This window comes from Equus quagga, chromosome 12 (assembly GCF_021613505.1).
Source record: "Equus quagga isolate Etosha38 chromosome 12, UCLA_HA_Equagga_1.0, whole genome shotgun sequence".
Classification (NCBI taxonomy): Eukaryota; Metazoa; Chordata; class Mammalia; order Perissodactyla; family Equidae; genus Equus; species Equus quagga.
Window position 1 is genome coordinate 72,211,434 of NC_060278.1, and position 19,165 is coordinate 72,230,598.

The 19,165-nt window shown below is 36.0% G+C and overlaps 1 protein-coding gene across 4 annotated transcripts in view; it reads right to left on the bottom strand.

Annotated features, from left to right (window-relative positions):
- MACROD2 (mono-ADP ribosylhydrolase 2) overlaps nt 1-19,165 on the bottom strand; it is a 1,871,078-nt gene that overhangs the window by 1,366,877 nt on the left and 485,036 nt on the right. The gene's annotated exons all lie outside the window — the stretch shown is intronic.

The following is a 19,165-nucleotide window of genomic DNA, read 5'->3' on the forward strand; positions in this document are numbered from 1 at the left end:
AAATTTACTTGTCATTAGAGTAGTTTCTATTTGGGGACAATGAGTGCTGCCATTAGTGGATAGTGGGGCTATGAAGATTTTCATGCAGTCTTTTGGTGAATATATTACATATTTTCCTTGAGGATATACCTAGGAGTGGCATTGCTGAGTCATAGGGTAGATATATGTTTAGCTTTAGTAGATATCGCCAGTTTTCCAAAGTGGTTGTACTAATTTACTCTCTTACCAGCAGTATTTGAGAGTCCCAATTACTCCAGGCTGTGAATACTTAAATTAGACGCCAAAATGCCTTCAAAAATGGACACCAATTTGTCTCTAAAATAAGCTCACATTATTTTATTTGTTTTCACAGAAATTTAGATATGACTGACCTATATTTAAAAATAGAAATAATATAATAAATAAACATACCTTAGTGCCTCTTCTGTAAGGCACCTCCATGTAGCAACAGGAACTACAGAATATAGGTGGCAAAGAAAGGAAGTCTGGGATCCCGCACATCTATGACAAAATGTATTAAGCAGACACCTCCTAACTGAATATGACTGATCATTTGACTAGAGTGATAATAATATTCTTCTTCCTTTTCATTCCTATACATCTGTGCATTCCTAAAATAATAAAGTGACTTTCCCTAGAATAACTGAAACTTCTTAATGCATAAAGACAAGGTGTTAGGCAAGCAAAGTTTCTAGGAGATTGAATAATTTGGTCTTTCTTAATTGGAGAAAGAGCCCATGACTATAATTTGCAAGAACTGGTGAATCCACGTTATAATAAGCTAAACCCGTTTCTGACAATTTCTCTGTCTTTTGATTTTAATAGAATGCCTATCAAAGAAGTGTGAGAAGGCAAACACTTATCTTTATTCTAATTCTGATGAATGAAACATCAAAAGTACATAAGGCCCTATACCATTTGGAACATGAATCTTTCAGGCTCCTAAGCCTCCAATTAGAACCCATGAAATGACAAAGACCAAACAATATTTTAGAAGCCAAGTACATAACAGATACTTGACAAATCTTAAAACTGGAGAAATAGACTACTGTTTTATTAAAAGTGAAGTAAATATAAAAGGAAAGTCAGCGCTCCTCCAGATTAATTTCTAACAATGATTATAATAAAACAGTGCTAAAAACAGCTTCAATCATCTGGACTTCATGACTTCCCTAATGCTTACTGGCTAAGTAGTACGTTCACAGATGCTGTGAAATCACCCTTAAGAAGGAAATGAGACACACTTCCCATCTCCTATAACCTTAATATTTATTAGAGACTTTATAATAACCAATGTTAGATAATAAGCCCTGCCAGAAAGGGAAAAAACTGAGCCAAATATATCTGTTTGGCCAGTGTATTCTTTCTCTCCAGGCCCTAGTATAAAAAAAAAGTATACTGACACCAGCTGCTTCCTAATCTGAGCACCTTTCTAAGGTGCTTATGAAAAATGCATATACCTCTCTTCAGACTTCATTCAAAATTTTTGGGGTGAGACCAAGAAATCTGCAATTTTAACAAGGGCTTAAAGCACAGTTTGAGATTCACTGTTCAAATTGGAATTGGGAGTAGGTGGGAGGATTAAGGTGGAGGAAGGAGAAACAGGAATAAATCAGGCTACAGAATTTTTATCTGTTATAAAAAAACTGAAATCACTTAATTCTCTTTCCCACTTTTTGGTTCACCATTAGAATCATCTGAATTGTGTTTTAAAAATAAAGATAATTGGACCCATCTCTAACACACTAAACTAGAATCCCCCAAAGAGGGACCTAGAGTCAAAATTTTTGGCAAGCTTCCTCAAGTGATTCTAAAAATCAGGAAAGGTGAAACACTATGATAACTGTCTTGTGTTCCATTCAAACAATTAGCCTTGGCCACTTAGAGAGTTTAAAACTTTGACTCTCAAATTTTCATAGATTTTAATCATATATCTCTTTCTTGATCTCTTTCCATGGTTGAAAAAAACAGAATAAATAAACTTTTATGCTGTCAATCCTCTTCATTTCTACAGCTGTCTTTTTTCTTCATTCTTTTTAACCTTTTTTACTGGAGTAAATATATATGCATAAAACTGCAAAATCACAAAGTGAACAAACACACTCAGGTAACCAGCACCCAGATCAAGAAACTGAATACCACCAGGACTCCAGAAGTCCCCCTCGTGCCCCCTTCTTGTCATGACCCCATAAAGCTAACTACCACTCTGACTTGTGACACCATAAATTAGTTTGACCTGTTTTTGAAGTTTATATAAATTGAATAATACAAAATATACTCATTGCTTATCCAGTTTCTTTTTGTACATGTCGTTGTGTGTACTTATGGTTGGCTCAAGCTTTTTTGCTATATTATTCTTTTGTAATAATGTGGCACAATTAATTCATCCATACTACTGTTGATTATTTCCACTTTGCAACTAGTACTAATAGTGCTCCTATGAACATTCTTACACCTGTCTTTGATGAACATATGGACTCATTTTTGTTGGGTATATAGCTAGGAACGGTATCACTGAGTAAAAAAGTAGGTATATGTTAGCTTTAGCTCTGTTGCCAGTTTTCTGAAGTGGTGGCACTTCCACCAGCAGAGACGCACCTCAGTCACTCCAATGCTGGCATTGCCTGCCTTTTTCATTTTAACCATTCACTGTGGTTTTTCTTTGCTACAGTTTTTATTTCATTTTCTATGGCTGGTTTCTGAACTATTTTCCTTAAAAATGGTGTTTAAGATCCAGATTCTTTTGTAGCTCTACCCTTCATAGTCTATGATATTCACAGTCAATAATATTCAACCTAGCATCTAAGGTGTAAGCACCTGGATAGATTGTCATACCAAAGATAGTAAGTTTACCCTAAAATAAATTTATCTCCATTTTACTTTTACTTTATATGCAGAGGCAGAAACAGTCATTTTCAGTCAATTTCAGCCTCCCTAAAAATTGAAAGAAAAAATAAGATGGGGGTACTTAAATGTTGGGAGATTGCTAAACCAAGTCTAATAGATAACTTCTTCCAGAAAGAGTGAAGTTTCACTAAACTGGGCTGGGGAGGAGATTCGACAGGCATGGAGGGAGACCAAGTCTTGAATTTTTTTTTTTTATATTGTTCTTCCTGGCTGTAATCTCCAGCTAACAAAAATTCATTTTCAGTAATGGCTCAATATCTATACTATTAGCCAATGTATTTGTGAAAGCAACGTAATGTGAAATTGAAGTTTTAATAGTTTTGTTTTTTTTAAGAGAAGAAATGTAATTAACTCGCAGAAGGTGAGCTAACAACATTATTCAAGACTCTGGTGTTATTTTTCGTTTTTCCTCTATGCCATTTTGTCACTAAAAATGCAGCGTAGATTTAGCCAGAAATTTAACTCCTACAAAGCATCGTGTCAGGAATACAAGCCTATTAATGAGACATCTCAAAGACACTGAGGTACACAAAGGACAGGAAAAGACTACTGGTTTGAAGGGAATTGTGCCTGAGTGAGAATTTCAATTTTTTTTTTTTTTTTAAGGAAAACAGAATTTCAGATTTATATGCTGCCAGAATATCTCTCCTTGGCACTTCAAAGATAGATTGGGCTGGAAAGAGAAAGAACATTTTGTGTATTCCTTCATAGTTTGGTAACCTGAAAGCAGACTGGAGGTGTAGCAGTTTGCAAGGAGGGGGTTAATTTGAGAGCAAGGAAAGACACAGCTAATCCACTCCCTCAGGCAGAAGTCGAAGTGGTGTTTAGGAAGAGATTTAGGGGGAAAAAGGTCTCTCACATAGAAAAATGTATGTTACTTCTCAGAAAAGCCTAAATTTTCCAAGCATAATCTTTCCTTACCCCCTTCCCCCACAAAGAACTAAACCAATGTTATTATTTAAAGATTAATTAGATTAGGCAGGGAGAAAGTTCACCAAGGTTTATATAACAAACCCATATGATGATTTTTTTCTAATTATAAAGATTTCATGTTTGAACAAACACCTTTCTTCTAAGCTGCTGAACATATTCAGAGGTAAATTAAACTATTTGAGTAAGTTAAGCAATTACAACAAATTAGACAACAGCCTTGCTTGCTCCCTAAACCACAAAGTCTTCATGAATGCTTTGCAATGACCCACAAGTAGAACAATAAGAAGGATGTTAAAAGGTACTGTCAAAGGAACTGAACGCTAAACGATGCCAGCTTTGTCTAAATCCATCCAAATAAAGGTGACAAATTGCCATGTCATGCACTGGGGACCCTTTCTTCTAAAGACCTGGATAATAATGAGATCCTTTGCCCTTCTGCGGTGTCAGATCATATCAAATACAAATGAGTAGAACTCTAACCTGAATATATCTATTTCTTAAGTAATCATCTATTTATAAAACCAAGCAAAATAACCTTTCATTCTACTATTGGGTTTTCTCTACAAGAAAGGTAATACAAATCTTACAAAGCTAACACAAAAATATGCTTATTACTCTAGCCACTAGCTCAACGCCCTTAATAAAATGTCACCTCTCTTTCTTCCTAATGCATCTCTGTACATTATGCTTTATGACAGTATTTCCTAAACTTCAGAATTTGGCACTCCTAAATAAATGCTCCAGTACCCCAGAAGCCTATGGTGGGAGTAATGAGAAATAATGCTTTGTCAGTATTCAATTATAAAATATATACTCTCTCTCTTTCTATATGCTATTCATAATGTAGAAGAAGTGTCTATTATAGAGAGTTTACCAGATAGAATTAGGAGTTTTTGTTATAATTCTAACTTGTTTATATTTGTTATACAAATACAATATCTGCATTGAATACTTCCTCTTCTATCCAAATGTCTTGCATAATCTGAATATAAATGTGGTTTATTGAATCTTTACTTTGTTGTTTCTGTAGCCAACAATACATACAGGCTTTCAAAAATTGTTAATCAGCTGACAATATGCTTTATAGGCAGGGACAACAATCAAAATAATTAACAACCAGCGCAGCACAGGCACTGACTAATTGGAATAAACACCCAGCCAATCAAAGTGGTCATCACCATAAATAACAAGCATGGCCATGCAAGCGTTTTCTGGCTGAAGAGCAGCTCCAATAAAACATGTTCTTCTAACATTCACTGTTTTTGTTGATCTTCAATGAGCTATATCAGCGTATATGCAAACACCCACACATCTGCACACATGTATAACTTGCTTTTCTTCTTTTATTATTATACAACATTATATCATTGACATTTAGATATCCTTTGCATGCCAACAGATACAGATCTAGTTCATTCTTAGTATCATCACAATATCTCAGAGCATAGATGTACCATTCCTCTATTGGTGGATCACTTTTCTATTGATGGATATTTAGGCTACTTTCCATTATCCCAGAAAATAAGACGGCAGTACACATCATTTATACATATATCCTTGTGTACTCATGTTTTCTTGTTTTTAATGCTGAAAACTAGGATCACTAACTCAAAAGATGCATGTTTTTCCGGGCCAGTCCAGTGGCTCAGTGGTTAAGTTTGCATGTTCTGCTTGGGTGGCTTAGGGTTCGCTGGTTCAGATCCCGGGTGTGGACCTATGCACCGCTTGTCAAGCCATGCGGTAGCAGGCATCCCACACATAAGGTAGAGGAGGATGGGCAAGGATGTTAGCTCAGGGCCAGTGTCTTCCCCTGCCAAAAAATTAAAAAAAAAAGAGGAGGATTGGCAGCAGATGTTAGCTCAGGGCTAATCTTCCTCAAAAAAAATTCTTTTTAAAGATACATGTTTTTCTTTTTAACTGATTTTATGAGATTTTCTTTTCTCCAAAAGAGACTGCCACAATTCGGACTACAAGAGTTCCTCTGCCCCTACAGGCTCACACATGCTGTGCTGTGGGTTGGGTTCCCTGGAAAATAGCTCTTTGGAGTTGTCCACCCTGGAGGCAAGGAGTTGAACTCATATCTGACATCATGAGTCATTGCTTACAGGCTATCCTCAAGGAAAGGGCATAGTCTTGGGAAGACAGCTCTCTCTGACTAAGAAAAATTCTTGGAGAGGTAAGCAGCTGAGCGTTATCGGCCACTCAAACTCTCAGGAGCAGTCAGAATTCTTCAGCGCTAATGGGAAATCCAAGCCCATCTTATGGGTAAAAAATGTATTTCATTGTTGTCTTAATTTGTATTTCTCTAAACACTATTGTAGGAGCATATTTTCACATGTTTATTGGTCATCTGGAATTTCTCTTCTGTGACATACTTGTTCATACCCTTTGCCCATTTTTCTTTTCATTGTTAGCTGTCATCTTATCCTTTGGTAGGAACTCTTTGTAAATTCAGGAGAGTAAATCTTTATTTATCACATAAGTGACAAATATTTGCCCCAGTCTATTATTTGTCATTCCATTTAGTTTACCTATTGTTTTGCCAACTGTATCAGGGTCCTGGCAGGGGTAGACAGCACACTCAAAGGTTTTACTAGAAAAGAATTAAATAAAAGGGCTATGGTCCAGACATGCAGGTAGGGTTAAGGAAATCAACAAAGGTTCTAACAATAAGAGAGCTGTCTCTACCACTAGGTCTTAGGGATAAGAAGAGAGAAAGGATTAACAGAGTCTGATAAAAAATAGAGATGTGGAAGAGGAGGGGCCCAGGTGAAACAGTCAATAAAAGTAAGCCTCTGGAGCCTGGAGTAAGCAAGAGAAGGGCAGAGATGACAGAACGGGAGGAGGGAAAATGCAGAACAATCAACGCATCATATAAAACTTTTAACTTGTGTAGGCCAATGTTTCAATTTTTTAAAAGCTTTCAAAGCATTACTATTTGTGTTTGTGTGTGTGTGTATGAGGGAGATTGGCCCTGAGCTAACATCTGTTGCCAATCTTCCTCTTTTCGCTTGAGGAAGACTGTCACTGAGCTAACACCTGTGCCAATCTTCCTCTATTTTATGTAGGATGCTGAGTGGTGCTAGGTCCACACCCGGGATCCGAAACTGTGAGCCCCAAGTTGCCAAAGTGGAGAGCGTGAACTTAACATCTACGCCACCAGGCCGGCCCTAAAGCATTACTACTTTAATCATTGTTATAAGCTGTTATTTTTTTTAATATAACTTTTTATTTTTAAATAGTTTAAGACTTGCAAGAAGATGTAAAAATACACAGAGTTTCTGTTCGCCTGCCACCCAGCTTCCTCCAAACAAGATAACCATAATGAACATAATCGTAGCACACTGTCAAAATCAGGAGAATGACATTGGTACATTATTCACTCAAGTGCACATTTTATTTAGATTTCACCAGTTTCACATGCACTCATTTACGTTTGTATGTGTGTTTCTAAGAAACTTCACCACAAATAGAAATTTGAGTAAACATCACCACAATCAAGACACAGAACTGCTCCATCACCATAGAGAAACTTTATTGTGTTTCCCCTTAACAGTTACACCCTTCTCCCAACCCTAACCTTTGGCTACTAATTAAATTGCATTCACTATAATTTTGTCATTTTGAGAATGCTATATAAATAGAATCATACAGTATGTAACTATTAGAAATTGGCTTTTTTCTTTTTGGCTCAGCATAATGCTGTTGAAATCCATCCTAGTAGTTGCATGTATCCAAAAGTATGTGCTTTTTCATTACTGAGTAGTATTGCATTTGATGGATGTACCACAGTTTATTTATCCATTCATCCAATAAAGGACCTTTGACCTGTTTCCAGTCTTTGGCTATTACAAATAAAGCCAGTTGGAACTTTCATTACAGGTTTTTGTGTCAATATAAGTCTTCATTCTTCTGGGTTAAGTGCCTAAGAGAGGAAGTGCTGGATAATATGGAGGTTTATATTTAACTTTATAAGAAAGTGCTGTTTCCACTTCTGGGAAGAGGAAGTAGATAGAATTTTCTCTATTTCTCATGCTAAAAACAATTGAAAACCCTGAAAATTATGTATAAAACAAAATCAAGGAGACTCTGAAAAGTAGTAAAAAAGACAGACCAGCTAAGGACTTCAGGACCAAAAGAATGACAGAATGTTAAGTTCCCCGGGTTTATTCCTGCCCCATATGTTCCATACTTGGAGCTGAAGGAGTTGGTAACCTAGAAATGACAATGGACACAGACCAAAAGAAAAAAAAAAAAGAACCATAACAAAAGCCTGCTGCCAGGTACAACAAAATTTTAGACAATAACCAGTCTATTACAGGCAAACACCACAGAAAAAAATGTGGCCCCACCCCACAAGCAAGACCAAGTGAAACGCACAGACTTCCACCATTGCAAGGTTGTAATGAGGCACTCCCAGCTCCCCTCCCCCCCTAGGAAAGGGTCAGAGAAACCAATCAGAGAGCTGAGATTTTCATTCCCATCAGCTGAGAAAGATATTTCCACACACAGCATCAATGGAGACCACCTGGAGAGCCAGAACTCCCACTCTCAACCAACAATAATGAGAAGGCCTGTCCTTGGATGTGAACAGAGGCCCAGTAGGGTACCTGGACTTCTACTTCTAGGTGGCAGTAACAAGGCAGTGCCCTTTCTTCCCCTGCCAGAGCTGAGTCTGATGATTCAGGAGGTTTAAATAAGATCCAGAGTCTCATAATATAATATGAAAATTTCTAGGTTTCAAAATCAAAATTATTCATCATACCAAGAACCAGGAAGATATCAAACTGAAAGAAAAATAACAATCAATAAATGCCCAAACTGAGGTGGCACAGATGTTATAATTATCTGTAAAGATTTTAAAGCAGCCATGATAAAAATGCTTCAATGAGAAATTACAAACATGCTTGAAACAAATGAAAACAGAAAGTCTCAGCAAAGAAGTAGCAGATATAAAGAAGAACCAAATAGAACTTTAGAACTGAAAAAGAGAATGACCAAATAAAAAGATCAGGGAATGGGCTTAACAACACAGAAGGGGACAGAGGAAAGAATCACTGAACTGGAAGACAGAATAACAGAATTACCAGATCTGAATAACAGAAAGAAAGTACACTTAAAAAAAAATGAACAGAGTCACAGAGACCTAGCGTTCATGTCATCTGAGTCCTTAAAGGAGAGGAGAAAGAGGACAGAGCTCAAAGAGTACTAGAAGAAATAAAGGCTGAAGACTTCTCAAATTTGGCAAGAGACATAAACCTACAGATTCAAGAAGCCAAATAAATCCTAAATAAGATAAACTAAAAAAAAAAAATCCATGCCAAAGCACATCTTAATTAAATTCCTGAAAGCTAAAGATAAAGGAAAAATGTCTTGAAAGCAGCATAGAAAACCATCTCACTTATAGGGGAAAATAATTCCAATGGCAATGGATTTCTCATTTAAACTACGGAGGCTAGGGGCTGGCCCCATGGCCGAGTGGTTAAGTTCGTGCACTCTGCTGTGGCGGCTCAGGGTTTCGCTGGTTCGGATCCTGAGGGTGGACGTGGCACTGCTCATCGGGCCACGCTGAGGCAGTGTCCCACGTGCCACAACTAGAAGGACCCACAACTAAAATATACAACTATGTAAAAAATAAATAAATAAATAAATAAACTATGGAGGCTAGAAGGAAGTCACACAATTTATCTTAAGTGCTGAAAGAAAAGAACTGTCAATCCAGAATACTATATGTAGGGAAAGTATCCTTCAGAAATGAAGGGAAAAATCAATACATTCTCAGATTAAGAAAAACTAAGAGAATTTGTTACCAGCAGACCTATCCTATAAGGATGGCTAAAGAAAGTTTTCTAACAGAAAGGAAATGATGGGGGACAAAAAGGAACCTTGGAAGATCAGGAAGGAAAAGAAAACATGGCAAGAAAAAGTATGGGTAAACACAACAGGCTTTCCTTCTCCTTCTAAATTATGTATTATGATTGAAGCAAAAATTAAAACCTGTCTAATGTGGTTTTAAATGTATATAGGGAAAAATACTTAAGAAAATTATATATAACTAGGGGAGGGCAAAGGGACGTAAAAAGAAGTAAGATTTCTATACTTGGCTTGAAGAGATATAATGAAAATACCAGTAGACCGTGATAAGCTATATATGCACAGCTACAGGACTCAAGACCAGGGGTATTGGTAGAGGGATAGGCACATAGATCGCAATGGAAAAGTAAGACTAGAAAGAACCCAGAAACAGACCCACACAAAAATGCCAAAAGATTCTCAACAAAGGAGAAAAAGAAATTAAATGAAGGAAAGACAGCCTTTCAAAAAATGGTGCTGGAGGGGCCGGCCCAGTGGTGCGGCAAAGTGCGCACTTTCGGCTTCAGCCCAGGGTTTGCCGGTTTGGATCCCGGGTGTGGACCCGGTACCCCTTGGCTGTGGCAGGCATCCCACATATAAAATGGAGGAAGATGGGCACGGATGCTAAGCTCAGGGCCAGCCTTCCTCAGCAAAAAGAGGAGGATTGGCAGCAGATGTTAGGTCAGGGCTAATCTTCCTCAAAAAAAAAAAAAAATAGTACTGGAGCAATTAGACACGCATAGACATAAAAATGAACCTTGAACCATGTTTCACACCTTATACAAAATTAACTCAAAATAGATCATGGACGTAAAGGTAAAATTTGCCAAAAAAAATAGAAGAATATCTTTGGGATCCAGGGATAAGCAAGGAATTCTGATCCATAAAAGGAAAATTGGATTTCATCAAAATTTAAAACTTTTGCTCTGTGAAAGACCTTTTTAAGAGAAAATATTTGCAAACCAAATATCCAACAAAGTACTAATAGCTAGAATATACAAAGAATTCTCAAAACTAAACAGTGAAAAAACAAACAATTTGGGGCCAGCCCAGTGGCGTAGTGGTTAAGTTCACACACTCCGCTTCAGCAGCCCAGGGTTCATGGGTTCAGATTCCAGGCACAGACCTATATACCACTTGTCAAGCCATGCTGTGGCAGTGTCTTACATACAAAATAGAGGAAGATTGGCACAGATGTTACCTCAGGGCCAATCTTCCTCACCAACCCTCCAACCCTCAAAAACCAAAACAATTCAATTAGAAAATGGACAAAAGATGTGAAGACACATTTCACTGAAGAGGATAGGCTAATGACAAATAAACAAATGAAAAGATCAGCCATTAGGAAAATGCAAATTAAAGCCAAAATGAGATATTACTACACACCTATCAGAGTGGCTAAAACAAAAAATATTGACAACACCAAATGCTAGTGAGCATGCAGAGCAACTGGTTCAGTCATACACTGCTGGTAGGAATGTGAAATGCTACAGCCACACTGGAAAATTTCTTGCGTGTTCTTAAAAAATAAACATGCAACTACCATCTGATCCAACAACTGCACTCTTGGGCATCTACCCAGAGAAATGAAGACTTTTGTTGACATAAAACCTGCTCATGAGTGTTTATAGCAGCTTTACTCATAATAGATAAAAACTAGAAACAACACATATGTCCTTCAATGGGTGAATGGTGAAACAAACTTTGTACATCCAGACCATGGAATACTACTCAGCAACATAAAGAAACCCACTATTGGTACATGCAACAACCTGGATGAATCTCTAGAAAAACATGCTGAGAGAAAAAAGCCAATATCAAAGGTACACACTATAGTATTCCATTTATATAACATTCTTGAAATGACAAGAGAGTTAAGGAGGGGGTGGGGTAAGAGGGAAATGAGTGTGGCTATAAAAGGGGAACATGAGGGATTCTTGTGGTAACAGAATTATTCTGCATCTTGACTATCAACATCAATATCCTGGCAATGATATTTTACTATAGTTTTGCAAATGAAAAATTAGAACGTCTCTGCAAAGAAATAGAATATATACAAAGAACCAAATAGAAATTATAGAACTGATATTGTACTATATAGTTCTCCAAAATGTTACCATTGAGGGAAACTAGGTAAAGCATACATGGAATATCTCTGTACTATTTCTTTACAATGGCATGTCATGTAAATCTACAATTATCCCAAAATAAAAATTTTAATTAATAAAAAAAAAAAGAAACAGCCAAACTCCTTTACAGAAGATGGCACCATTTACATTCACACCAACAATGAGAGACCCAGTTTCTCTGCATTCTTGCTAGCATTTGGGACTGTCAGCATTTAAAAATTTTAGCCATTCTAATAGGTATATTGTGGCATCTATAATTTTTAACCTTTAAATATATGACTTTTTGGCATAATGAAGAGCTTTTCCTAAATATAAAAGAGATTCCAGTTCCCTTCTGGAGGAGTTACTTTCTCCTCTGCAAACTGCTTTATTTGCTTTCATTATACTCTGAGAGTTTTGCGACTCGTGTTTTCCCTTTTGAACTTCACTTCTTGGAAGCTTATGTAGGGATTTTCCTCCTGCAAGAGAGTAATGTATCCTAGTTTTATGCTACCAGTCAGTCATACAGGTAGAGGAGGAGGGAACAACCCTGGGGGAGATGCTAGTGGAAAATAGATTAGGAGCACTGGAAAGTAGAGACAGAATTAAGCTTAATTCCACTCTAGTCCTGCATGGACAAGGTCTATAATCCAGTTTAGTGCAAGGAAGGTTGTTGACTGCAGGTCCTAACTCACTCTGGGTCACTGGTGAGATTCAAGGGAAATCTGATCCAAGAGGAATGGGGCAGACACAGGGCTCACAATGCATGGAACAGAAATGGTCAGAATGATGCAGATGGCACCAAATTTTTCCAAGAGTTTTGAAGCAGGACAAAGGAGCACCAGGGCAGAATATAGCATAATCCCCCAGAAGAAGGATAGCAAGAACAAGAGAGGCAATAGATCCAGAGAAAGGCTTTCCTGCAGAATCCCCTACCCTCGGGGTGGAGAGGGGGAAGAAAAAATGAGAGAGGATAGAAACAACCCAGGAAGCCAAGAGACACTATGGGAGAGCAGACCCATTCATTTTCAAATTCACCCAATTTGAGGGTTTAAGGTGTTAGATTCACTGACATTCTCACTTCTCTTTATTTCCAGAAGAGGGACATGTATCCAAAAGATAGTTAGACACCAATTTTAAACACTAAGAAGATGGCCCAAAGTTGGAGTGTATAGTTCTAATTTTTATAGTTATATATCAACTACAGTTGCTATCCCTGACAAATTTGTTTTGGTTTAATCATCCTTTTGCTATTATGCATTATTTAGTGAACATTAATATTTTTACCATAGCTATGCCTTTTTAGTGTAAAATTGCTCATCTCCTTTTTGAAAGTAGGTGAATATATAAATAATAAATAAACCAAGTTAAACAAGACAACGTTGAATTCAGGAAAAAAGCAAGCCACATGTTCATTGTAATAGGTTTTACTAAGAAGCAAATTTCACTCCATTTACGTATTTGGACAAAATGAAAATTTTTGATCGCTGCAACAAAGTGATGCTCGAGGATACTCTATTTCCTAATCTCTTTCCATGTGGAGGAGATCATGAAAAGAACAGATGTTTCAAAATTATGGCCACTGGTTTTACATCCCAAATCCCAAGACATTAAATAATGGGGTTTTCTGCCAAAAAATCTACCTAATCATTATGCCTTTCCCTCATCCAGAGGCATAGGTTCTCTTCAGGATGTCCAGATGGCAGTAGAGTAACGTGTTTCCTGTTAAAATCAATAAATTGTTGATTACTGCTAAGAACTGTTCAAGTTAAAAAAATTAAAAAGATCATGCCTTACATTCTGGTTTATTTACTTCCTTGACCTAGAGGTGTAATTCTCATCAGAATAATTTCTTGGGCATTTGATGTTTCTCATCTCAATTATTTCAGCTTTTAAAACTGAATGCAAAGTTCATTCTTTATGCATGACATGAGGAGTGCAGTTTAAACTGTAGTAGAGAAGACACAGGACTAGAGATTATGCTTCAAAGTATATATTTTCTATTACATGATGGGTTTTGATTTGTCATTTTCAAGTAAGCCACGTGAAGTATTTTATGTGTTCAACATGGTGTACCTTCCTCATCAATATAATAGTCATAGGTGGAACCTATGCAAACTGAGACAATAATAATAATATCAACAAGATTTGCACTGTCTCTTAGCTATCAGAAAAGCAGATAAAAAATTTACCATCCCAAATGAACAATGACAATCTCTGGAGAAATTCTGTATGTAATAAAAATAAAAATACAAAATTTCCATGCCCAGCTCCAAATATAACATTGATATCAAGGTCACTTTGTTAAAATTCAAATGTCTACGAAAATATAAAATGTTGATACTAAAAGCCTTTTCACAATTATTCCAAAATATTTACCCAACCTAATAGTAGTTTCTAGTCCATAATCATAAGGCAACTTATGACCGAACTAAAATATCTCAAATGTCAAGACATTTAGAAAGAACAATTTAAAAATGGCAGTTTTCTAATCAGGTTACAAATCTAAAAACAAATCTAATAAAATGCTTTTAAATAATACCACCATTTCAGATTATAAACAATTCATATATAATTTACATATAAATGATAACAATAGACAGAGATGCTCCTTGCCCTGTATGCAGTATTACAAATTCACCATATACCTCTATCTAGATGCCATACTATACGACTCCCGGGGTCTAGGTGTTAATCTATCCAGACAATATCTTAATTACTGCATATTACCATAAAGCAATAAAACTTCATTTGAATTTGACAGTCCACCTGTTAAACTTCCTAGTATTTCAGATGAATGAAAATAAATCAAACTTTATTCCATGGAAATAGTTCCTGAGGTTCCTTCTAGGTTAATAAGGTCAAATTCTAAAGTTTATTCATAAGGAGAGAGAGAATAAGAGGTAAAAAGGCAAATTAACATTTGGTATATTTTATTATTTTGTTTGCTCTTATATGAACATTGGAAGTAAATGACTCTGTGGAATAAGTGCTAAAACAAATGTTGGCATCCACCAAAAATCTATTAATATTGCCTAAAAGTAGTGGTAACATAGAATGGACAAAATATGACCCACTCTGATACACATAGGTCTACTGGAGGACGCAAAACAACATTGTATAACAGTATTCTCAAGAAAACTACTTCAGAAAAAATGCTGTTTATGATAGTCACACATAGGATGACTACTAAAATAATGAAGCTGAGTAACAGTCATTGATAGAATGAGTTGTGACATTTACAAATTTCATATTTTTCTTTGTTATTGTCTCTGAATCCCTGAGATAGGCTATACTTCCTACCTCAGTCCCCAGATGACTTGGGGAAGCAGCCACAGAATGGTGTCTGCATCTGAATATTCTAGAAGTCAGTTTTTTATCCCATTTTCAACTCCTGCATATCAATGTACGTGTGTGTGTGTGTACATTAAGTATAGCTATCCATTTCCGACAAAGTGTGGCTAGCAAACAATTTTTTCTGCCTAAGCATCTCCACCAAACTCACCATCTTCTTTTAACACATCAGAAGCTCTTTTAACAAAATCCTAACAATCTTGCTTCTAAATGCCTCTAGAGAGGGCTCTTTAAAAGAACTAGTCAAGGATTGTCCTCTTTTGCTTGAAAAATCCTTGGCTAGTCAAAAAGCACAGGTAGAATATTAATTATTAAGAACTAAGCAGTAGAGCTTGAATACTTAAATATACATGCTATTAAAACATTTTCACATTTCTGAGGTCAAAACAAAGAGAAATGTTAATAGAAAAGGAAAGAAAAAGCTCAAAATTGCAGCCTTAGGTGGACCCTGAGCCCTATTTGACACCAGAGTGGAAGAGAAGGGAAATGGTAGCAGCCATTACTGTCTTCATTTGATGACACAAGCAAAACCTCTAGTTGAAAGTGGGATAAAAACATTTCCCAAAGGGATCTACAAATGATGCATGATTCATATCTTTAGAAATCACTCCACTTAACTGATAAAATGGAGAATTCATTGTAAAAGGTTTGGAGGTCAGCCCCAAAACAATTTAACATATATAACTAAAAACAATTGTGGAAATTGTAGCTATAAAATATGCAAATATTATAAGCCTTGAAAATTTTAGAAATAATAAAATAAGCTGAAAAAACAGAAAGCACAGAGAGAAAAACAAGTAGAAAAGTGTAAATGTGCTGATATCTTAATTTTGCATACAGACCGTTAGGAGATAATGTTTGAAGCCAATAAATCAAGTATAGGGGTTTGAGTACATAATCTAGACGCACAAACTTCCAAACAAAGAGCTAACCAACTAAGTTTAGATGACAAAATGAGGGGTAGTGGTGGTGAAAAGAACTACATAAGGATGGTAGCTTCATCTCTCTTTCATAGCTGCCCACTTTAGAGGTTATTTATTCTAGCAGATGGGATTTAAATAGGTAATGTGTTAAACTTACCAGATGCTAGCTAGTATTGATTTAAACAAAACACAATTTTTTATTTGGCCAAATTAAGTTTATATATTATTTTATTCATTTAGAAAAAACAAGCTTTTAGAATGTTTAATTTTTACCCCTTAGGAAGCGTAGATTCAAAAAACACAATTATTATACCTAACGAGGTTCAGGAAGACTGCAGGCAATGACACCTCAACTTGATAAATATTCCTAACAGATGGTTTATGGCTCCAAAATACAAATACTGAAATTTGCCTTTACTTCTAAAGTTCATACTATCTCTTTGGGTAGAGATCTTTCTCAGTCATATCAATTAGTAAGAAATGCAACTTTAGAACAGATCCACGGTATTAGAGCATCAAGAATATTACCAGTATATATTTATAGAATTAAATTGATCCTGCTTCTGCAAATCTGTGTTTCTCTGTGTGTGTCATGAAAGAAGGAGGCTTGAAAAATGATCACTTAGCCCTAAATTATACAATTATAGAATCATACACTTTTTCCCATATGGTGTAAATAAACACACACAATTCAATATCTAGTACAACATTGCATTTCAAGGGTAAAAAGACAGTGGCAGTTCTTTCAGGAATTAGACTTTGTACAGATGTAACGATTTTAATTTACACTGTAATTAAAGACCATTAATATAGATGCAGTAGGATTTAAAAAACTTAAGAGGGGCTGGCCCAGTGGTGTAGTCATTAAGTTCACGTGCTCCACTTCGGTGGCCTGGGGTTCACAGGTTCAGATCCCAGGTGTGGACCTACACACTGCTCATCAAGCCATGCTGTGGCAGTGACCCACATACAAAATAGAGGAGGATTGCCACAGATGTTAGCTCAGCAACAATCCTCCTCAAGCAAAAAGAGAAAGATTGGCAACAGATGTTAGCTCAGGGCCAGTCTTCCTCACCAGAAAAAATTAAAAAATAAAATAAAGAAAGAACTTAAGAAGATTGAGACATGTAATATTTCATTTTGCTTCATGTATTTTTAGACTCCGTTGCTTGATGAGTACACATTTACAATAGTTATGCCTTCCTGATGGATTGATCTTTTTATAATTATGTAATGTCTCTCTTTGTCTTTAATAATTTTCTTTGCTCTGAAGTCTTCTCTATATGATAGTAATGTAACAACTGCTTTTTAAAAATTAATGTTGGTATGGTATATCTTTTTCTATCCTTTTACTTTCAACCACCCTATGTTGTATTTGAAGTGAATTTCTTGTAGATAGCATATTACTGAATCATGTTTTTTATCCACTATGCCAAAATTTGTCTTTTAATTGGTATATTTAGACCATTTGCATTTTTAGCAGCTTTACTGATTCACATACGATAAAAGTGGCTCATTTAAAGTATATTCTGTACCATAGGCTTCTTCAACCATTGCCATAATCAGTTTTTGAACATTTACACCATCCCCAAAGAAACTCATACCAATTAGTATTCACTCTGTTTTACCCCCACCCCTCAGCCATAGAAAACCAGAGATCTGCTTCTACAGATTTGCCTATTCTGGACATTTCATACAAATGGAATTAAACAATATGTATGTAGTCTTTGGTAGCTAGCTTTTTTCACTCAGCACAAAGTTTCCAAAGTTCATCCATGTTGTAGCATCAGTACTTAATTCCTTTTAATGGACAAGCAATTTTCCATTTTCTGGATAGAATACAGTTTTCTCATCATCAGTTGATGGGCATTTGGGTTGTTTCCATTTGGAGGCTATTATGAATAATGCTGCTATGAACATTCATGTGCAAGTTATTGTATGAATATATGTTTTTGTATCTCTTGGGTATATAACTAGCAGTAGAATTGTTGGGTCAAATGGTAATTCTATGTTTAGCTATTTGAAGACCTGACACACCATTTTCCACAGTGGCTGCACAATCTTACATTCCCACCAGCAATGTATGAGGGTTCCAATTTCTCCATATCCTAGACAACATTTCTTATTGTCTGTCTTTTTGATAATAGCTATCTATTCTAGTGGGTGAGAAGTAGTATCTCATTGTGGTTTTGATTTACATTTCTCTGATGGCTGATGACGTTCAGCATCTTTTTACTTACTTACTTATCCATTTGTATAACTTCATTGGAGAGATATCTATCCAGAATCATTGCCCATTCTGAAAATGTATTATTTGCCTTTTTATTAGTGAGTTGTAAGAATGCTTTATATATTTTGGATACAAGTCCCTTATCAGATCAGATATATGATTTGCAAATATTTTCTCTATTCTGTGAGTTGGTTTTCACTTTCTTTATGGTGTGATTTGAAGCATAAAAGTTTTAAATTTTTATGAAGTCCAGTGTATCTATCTTTCTTTTGTTGCTTATGCTTTTGGCACCACATCTAAGAATTCATTGCCCAATGCAAGGTCACAAATTTGACACATTTCATTTCTCCTAAGAGTTTTACAGTTTTAGCTCTTAATTTTAGATCCATGATCCATCTGAAGTTAATTTTTGTTTATGGTGTAAGGAAGGGTTCTACGTTCATTCTTTTGCATGTGGATATCCAATTGTCCCAATACCATTTATTGCAAAGACTATTCTTTCCCCATTGAATTGTCTTGGCACTCTTCTTGCAAGTCAATTAGCCATCAATGTGAGAGTCTATTTCTGGACTCTCAATTCTATTCCATTTATCTACGTGTTTATCCCTATCCAGTATCCCACCATCTTGATTACTGCATACTTGTAGTAAATTTTGACATTGGAAAGTGTGAGTCCTCTAACTTTGTTCTTGCTTTTCAAGATTGTTTTGGCTATTCTGGGTCCCTTGCATTTCCACAGACTATTTACATTTAAAGTAACTTAATGATATATTAGGGCTTAAGTCTGTTATTTTATAACTTGCTTTCTATTTCTTTCCTCTGTTTCTCTTTTCCTACTTTCCTATGGGCTATTTTAT